The following is a 7,050-nucleotide window of genomic DNA, read 5'->3' as shown; positions in this document are numbered from 1 at the left end:
ACCATAAATAGGATGCAATTTATGTGTTTGATATATGAAATTCGATTTGGAATGTATGGCCGGCGTGATCGATTTATATCATCCCCGTGCAACATAAGCATTGAACACCTTCAGGATTAATCCATTTTATCATCGATTTAGGCTGAGGAGGTCGCCAGACTAACTTTACCCCCAGATCTTGTGTGTTGAAATGCAAACATGAAAAGTAAAAGCCTAGAGATAGTTACCTCACCATTGACGACATATGTACCTACTGCTACATAAGTTTTACATAAAGATACGCGTTTCTTGAAGATCGCTCTCGTGTAGTACACATCCGCCTGAGGCACATTCCTATTTCTTTTTGTGCACGTCTTAACCCTCGCCCCGTTGGGGGGGCCATTTTGGCCCCCCCTGTGGTTTTTCCTGAATAGCAAGAAAACGGCGGCGCGCAGCGCCGCCAAATTTTCAGTACCTTCCCGGGGATCAATTTGACACCTTCACACCAAATTTCAAGTCTTAGGTCACCTTAGGTCAGGAGTTATTGAGGTCAAACTGAGGTCATGTTCGAGCAAAAATGAGCAAAAAACATGCAATCTTGAAACGCTAACCAAATCTACAGTTATCAAGCAATTTCAAAGTTCTTTATATGGTCTAGTAGACAAAAAGCGGCGCTACAAAACTGCTATCTCGGATTTTCAAAATTTTTGGTTTTTGACCAAAAAAACATTCAAAAAATTGATTTTTTTTAGAAAAACTTGGAAAAAATCCAAAAATTTTCCGAATTTCGAAAAAAACCGGAATATTTGTGATAGTCCCAGCACTCTTCTATATACATACCAAATTTCAGATCGATATCTCGTTTTTTGGCCAAGTTATAGCGAAAAAAACTGTTCAAAAATGATGACATCAAATTTTTGAACTCAATTTTTAGCAATTCAAGACCACGTACGGCAAAACAAAGACCACCATTGAACTCCCCGTGACGAGCTGCATCGATTCGATACCCATTTTATGCAAAAATATTAATTTTGAAATTTGACCTAATTTGACCTGACCTTGGCCTGACCTTGACCTGACCTTGACCAAAACGTGATCTAAGCTGGCCCCAAAGGCTGCCTGACCCATATAATCGCATTTGTCATGTAAAATGGACCATAAAACATGTATCACACGACACTTTCATATTGTGACCCCCCCGTGACCTGACCTCTGGGGCGTTCCACGACAAATCGACAAATAAAAAATTAAATTTGCACCCTCATATTTTATTTTTCGTTGAAAAATGGTGTAAGGGGTTGTGATGGGCGGGGAAGCCAGCTGTGGCAAGGATTTTTTTCTTCGAACAACGGTTTCCGAGATATAGCCTCGGGCAATTCCAGCAGGTCGCGCTGCAGCCCTATGTTTGGCGGCCTATAACTCAGAAACTATTGGTTTTCTACGATAAAAACTTTATATGGTTCAACTCACAATCAGCCAACAAACATTTTGGCTATCTCGGATTTTCAATTTTTGAAAATTTTGATCACGTGACCTTTTGACCTATTTTTCGAAGAGTGACCTTGATATTTTCCCCACTGAAGGTTGCAATTTTGTCTGATGACGATTAAAGTCTTATCAATTGCCATTCATATGCGAAAATAAAAAAAGTGGATATCGCCCTGCGTTGACCTCAGGTCAGGTCATTTTTATGACCTGTCCATTATTACGAGCGGGAGCGACAGCGAGATCTCGAGAATAAAGAAAGATAGCGACAAGCGGTAAACGGTGCAGGGTACAAATGGATAAGGTCTATAATTTTTACTGAGGTCATTTTCAGGTCAGGTCAAAGATGACGTCACAGGAGCAAAAAGGAAGCCAAAATTGCGGCACTACATATATATGAAGTTTTTTTAGAATAACGTTCAAGGTATCCAACCTAGGAACAAACGAATAGCACCATCGTGATCCTCTCGTCGGTCCGCATCGAAATATATGTATGTTGACCTCGAAAGGTCGAAAGGTCAAAAGTTGACCTTAGGTCACGTGACGAGCGGGAGCGACAGCGAGATCTCGAGAATAAAGCAAGATAGCGACAAGCGGTAAACGGTGCAGGGTACACACGGATAAGGTCTATAATTTTTATTGAGGTCATTTTCAGGTCAGGTCAAAGATGACGTCACAGAAGCAAAAAGGAAGTCAAAATTGCGGCACTACATATATGAAGTTTTTCTCGAATAACTTTCAAGGTATCCCAGCTAGGAACAAACTAATAGCACCATCGTGATCCTCTCATCGATCCGCATCGAAACATATGTATGTTGACCTCGAAAGGTTGAAAGGTCAAAAGTTGACCTTAGGTCACGTGATCTAAGGTCAACTTTTGACCTTTCGACCTTTCGAGGTCAACATACATATGTTTCGATGCGGATCGACGAGAGGATCACGATGGTGATATTAGTTTGTTCCTAGCTGGGATACCTTGAAAGTTATTTGAGAAAAACTTCATATATATGTAGTGCAGCAATTTTGACTTCCTTTTTGCTCCTGTGACGTCATCTTTGACCTGACCTGAAAATGACCTGAGTAAAAATTATAGACCTTATCCATTTGTACCCTGCACCGTTTACCGCTTGTCGCTATCTTGCTTTATTCTCGAGATCTCGATGTCGCTCCCGCTCGTAATAATGGACAGGTCATTAAAATGACCTGACCTGAGGTCAACGCAGGGCGATATCCACTTTTTTTATTTTCGCATATGAATGACAATTGATAAGGCTTTAATCGTCATCAGACAAAATTGCAACTTTCAGTGGGGAAAATATTAAGCTCACTCTTCGAAAAATAGGTCTAAAGGTCACGTGATCAAAATTTTCAAAAATTGAAAATCCGAGATAGCCAAAATGTTTCTTGGTTGATTGTGAGTTGAACCATGTAAAGTTTTTATCGTAGAAAACCAATAGTTTTTGAGTTATAGGCCGCCAAACATAGGGCTGCAGCGCGACATCCAGGAATTGCCCGAGGCTATATCTCGGAAACCGTTGTTCGAAGAAAAAAATCCTTGCCACAGCTGGCTTCCCCGCCCATGACAACCCATTAGACCAATTTTAAGCAAAAAATAAAATATGAGGGTGCAGGGCACTTGTCGATTTGTCGTGGAACGCCCCCTGAGCTGTGACCTGACCTGGTATCAGTGACCTCAAATAGCAAAATATGTGTTTGAAGAGCATTTCCCCATCGATGATTTTCAATGAAATGCATTTTACTCGATTTTACAACGCATTTCTTGAAGTGCATGTAAACGGTGAAAATTGGACCTTTGACCTGACCTGTGACGTCATCGCTTTGACCTAGGTCAATAAAATTGGGTCACAAGGTAGTTCCCCGTTGGGGCTATCCAACGCCATTTACCGCTTGTCGCTATGTTGCGTGGTTCTCGAGATCTTAGGGGGGGGGGCCAAAATTACCCCCCCCCCAACCGGGCGCGTTGCTCGGCAGAGCCCAACGGGGCGCGGGTTAATAATATAACACACACATGACACCACGATAAAGGCCATTTCTACCATACAACACATTACGCTTCTGCCCCACCCGGCGCCCCGTACCGCCTCACGAATCACGAATACGATCGTCTCGCTGGAGCGATGCCCCGAGACTCTTCATCCTACTTTGTTGCTTTCTGCGCCTTCCTCAGAAACATTTATTGACGCTGCAAAATATATCAATATTTTTGGGTCATGCAGAGGCTTACGCATGATCTTATAGGTAATCGGGTAGTGACCTGACGATTAGATAGGTACAACTCCGGCTTGAATAAATGTTCAGAGTCCAAGAGTCCATCTATCTTTCCTTCTACGGCTGGTTCCGTTCCAATAGATGTTACCTTGATTCTGATCATTCAGAATATTCTGAGCTGGTTCGACGTTTAAATACCAACATAGGGAGAAAAGGACACCAAATGCCCTCGAACGGATAATTTTCTGGCTTTTGTCCCGAAACAACTTTGCCAGCTTCACTTATATGGCCCCAATGCGACCTCTCCGCGGTGCTGACACCGACTGAAGCGGCATAGACCCATCGCGGTCACGGCCAGTGGGCGGAGTCAAGTTGAGCACGGCGTAACGTGATTGGCCAGCGCTCCTATCCAATCCGGTGCGGTAGCCAGCGAGCCTCTATCCGGATGCAAAAACTGATTAACATTACGAGGCAACGACAAGTGCTCTAAATTTTGATATTTTGTTAAGAGACCATATTCACAAAAATTGGCGCTTGAGCTGAAATATCGTCTGCCAAAATTTGAAGCTAATTGGACAAAAATTGAAGAAATTATCGCCGAAAAACAGGGTCTCATGGGGTCTGAAATGCATAGTAGTACCTAAGACTGTGTCAATAAACTACTACTACTACTACTAGCAGATTCAGCGTTTTTCCCAGCCCTGCAAAAAGATGTATGATAAGTTAGGCCAAAAACGATTCGCTAAAAACCGTGGGGGGTGTTCATTTTCAACTCCCCTCCCCCCACCCCAGCAGGGCGCGGGTGTAATGAATAAAATACCTATATTTGATTTCTTTTCATACCGTGTCTGGGTATGATACGGTACCATGTCATAGCATAGTTTTTATACATACAATATACATATCTGCTTCGAATATGTCGCATCTTACAATATTGTTGATATTCACTTCACATATTTGCAATGACAGTTGGTGTTCAAAAATCGCCCCCAGCCGCTCGGCTATGTTAGTACTGGCTGTGCCAGTTACCGGGGTTACATGAGCGATCCGTTCCAAATACGCACTACGCTAATGCGCATCAGCCCCCCACAAACGTATCTACGGCACCGGTTACATGAGACTAATTCGTTTTATCTACGTCAAACGGATCTTGTTTGGCTCACCCGGGCTGACTCCTCGACGGCCGGTAATTCGCATCACAAACGGAATAGGATTAGCGTACAGTCATGGCGCAGTTGCGGCATTTACAGGGACGACCGAACTAAATTTTTATTATTGCACGATATAACATCATTTGATATGCTCAAAAACATTAAAAATAAACATGAAATCAAAAATTGAAAACAAAGTTTTCGTGTTTTAAATCACTGAGCACTGATTAGCCATGCAGCGACAGCAGGGTGGTCAGAATAAATTTATCCATCAAAATATTTCATTCATTTTATTTTTGCTATTTACCGAATTCACCTTCAAAGACTAAACAAAAATATCAACAATTTTTTTTTGCGTTTTTCTACGAAACATTCAATAAAAAATGCTTATTATTTTGCATTTTGACGCTTCCATTCAGCAAAGAATAGTTCTTGTGAAATACGTCCAGTTCCGGTCCGAGTCGTACAAATCGGCTACATGAGCGATCCGTTCCAAATACGTACTACGCTAATTCGCATCAGCTCCCCTAGAACTTATTCACGGCACCGACTACATGAGCAAATTCGTTTTAGTGACGTCAAACGGATCTAGTTTGGCTCTCGGCCCGATGCATTACAAACGGAATAGCATACAAATGTGGCGCATTTCCGTAGCAATAGAGGTGACTGAATTAAAATTTTATTATCTTATGTCTTTTTTGCATTTAATCTGCTCAGATCATTCTCAATTAACTTAACAAAGAAAAGTTGAACATAAAGTTGTCTTGCTTTGACTCATTGGGCACTTACCTCTCTTGATTCGTCTGTAGTGCTGTCAGAAAAATGTTTCAACTGAAAGTACTTAGATTTTTACTTTTTGGTTTTCACGATATTTATTTTTGAAAACTTGACAAAATACCGACATAATTTTTGATAATTATTTCAAAAGAAGAAAATAAAAAGGTACCTATAATTTTGCATTTTAATGTTTCTTTTTGGGAAGAAATAGTTCCTGTAATACGTATCTTGGTCCTATTCGCTCCTAAGCCTGTTTCTCAGCGGATTTTGTTCGGACCGCCGATTCGTATTAGCAGGTGGATACATGAGTCGGTAGTACGCTCCTGATTCGCATTAGCGGTGAATCCGATCGTGATACGTATTTGCTTTGCTCATGTAACCGCGGATCGGATCGCCGATTCGTACTAGCAGGTGGCTACATGAGTCGGTAATGCGTTCCTAATTCGAATTAGCGGCTAAATACGTATTTACTGTGCTCATGTAACCCCGATAGGTGTCTGACACTCTGGTGTCAGTGGTACAGCGGGGAGCTGGCGACAGCTCTGTCCGACTGCAGTCAGCTGACACAGCTCTGTCCGACAGGTTCGGGGGTGACGGAGCCGAGGTGGCCGGAGGTGACGGAGCCGAGGTGGCCGGAGGTGACGAAGCCAAGGTGGCCGGGACGGTACCTGAGGTATGATCTGTCAGTGTCGCTCCAGGGGGTGGCTGCCGACACCATCATTCACCTGGCTGACCTGGGACGGACGGTCACACTACTGGAGATATACGGTGAGCAGCAGCTGCACGGACAGGCCGCTGATATACCTATGCATTATCCCGCGCGGGGCTGGGGTCTCCAGCCGAACGCGCGGGGCTGGGGGGGGGGGGGGTAAATTTTACCCCCCCCCCCTGTTATCTCCCGAACTAATGGTCCGATTTGGAAAATTCAAACGCCAATCGAAAGCTCTCATCACGAACTACTAAAAACATGTACTTAATTTAAAGTTTGAGGTCAAGGTCAAGGTCAGGTCAAGGGTACAAATTGCAAGTTTCTACAGTATCGGCCTTGCACCGTAGTTGCCGAAGAATGGAGTCATGGACTGAGACTGATCGCCCAAAACGTGTTCTTAGGCTACCAAGACAATATTCGTTGCATACAATATCATTCAGAGGTCAAGGTCAAGGTCAGGTCAGGTCAGGTCAGGTCACCAAAAAACAAAATATAGAAAAGGGCATGTGCGACACATGTTTGTTGGGTCATTTTACTCATAGAATTCAATAGGCACACTCAATAAGTGATATGGACCACCTCTGGATGAATTTCAGGTCGAGGTCAGGTCAAGGTCAGGTCAAGTGAGGTCAAATTTTGAAGTTGGTTGTAAAGGCCTAAAAAGGTGTCTATCTGATGCAGTTTTTCACGGAAAATCGAATGGTGCTATTTTTGTTTCCG

The sequence above is a fragment of the Amphibalanus amphitrite genome, unplaced genomic scaffold, assembly GCF_019059575.1.
Source record: "Amphibalanus amphitrite isolate SeventyFive unplaced genomic scaffold, NRLGWU_Aamphi_draft 000907F_arrow, whole genome shotgun sequence".
Classification (NCBI taxonomy): domain Eukaryota; kingdom Metazoa; phylum Arthropoda; class Thecostraca; order Balanomorpha; family Balanidae; genus Amphibalanus; species Amphibalanus amphitrite.
This window is presented reverse-complemented; position numbering follows the sequence as displayed.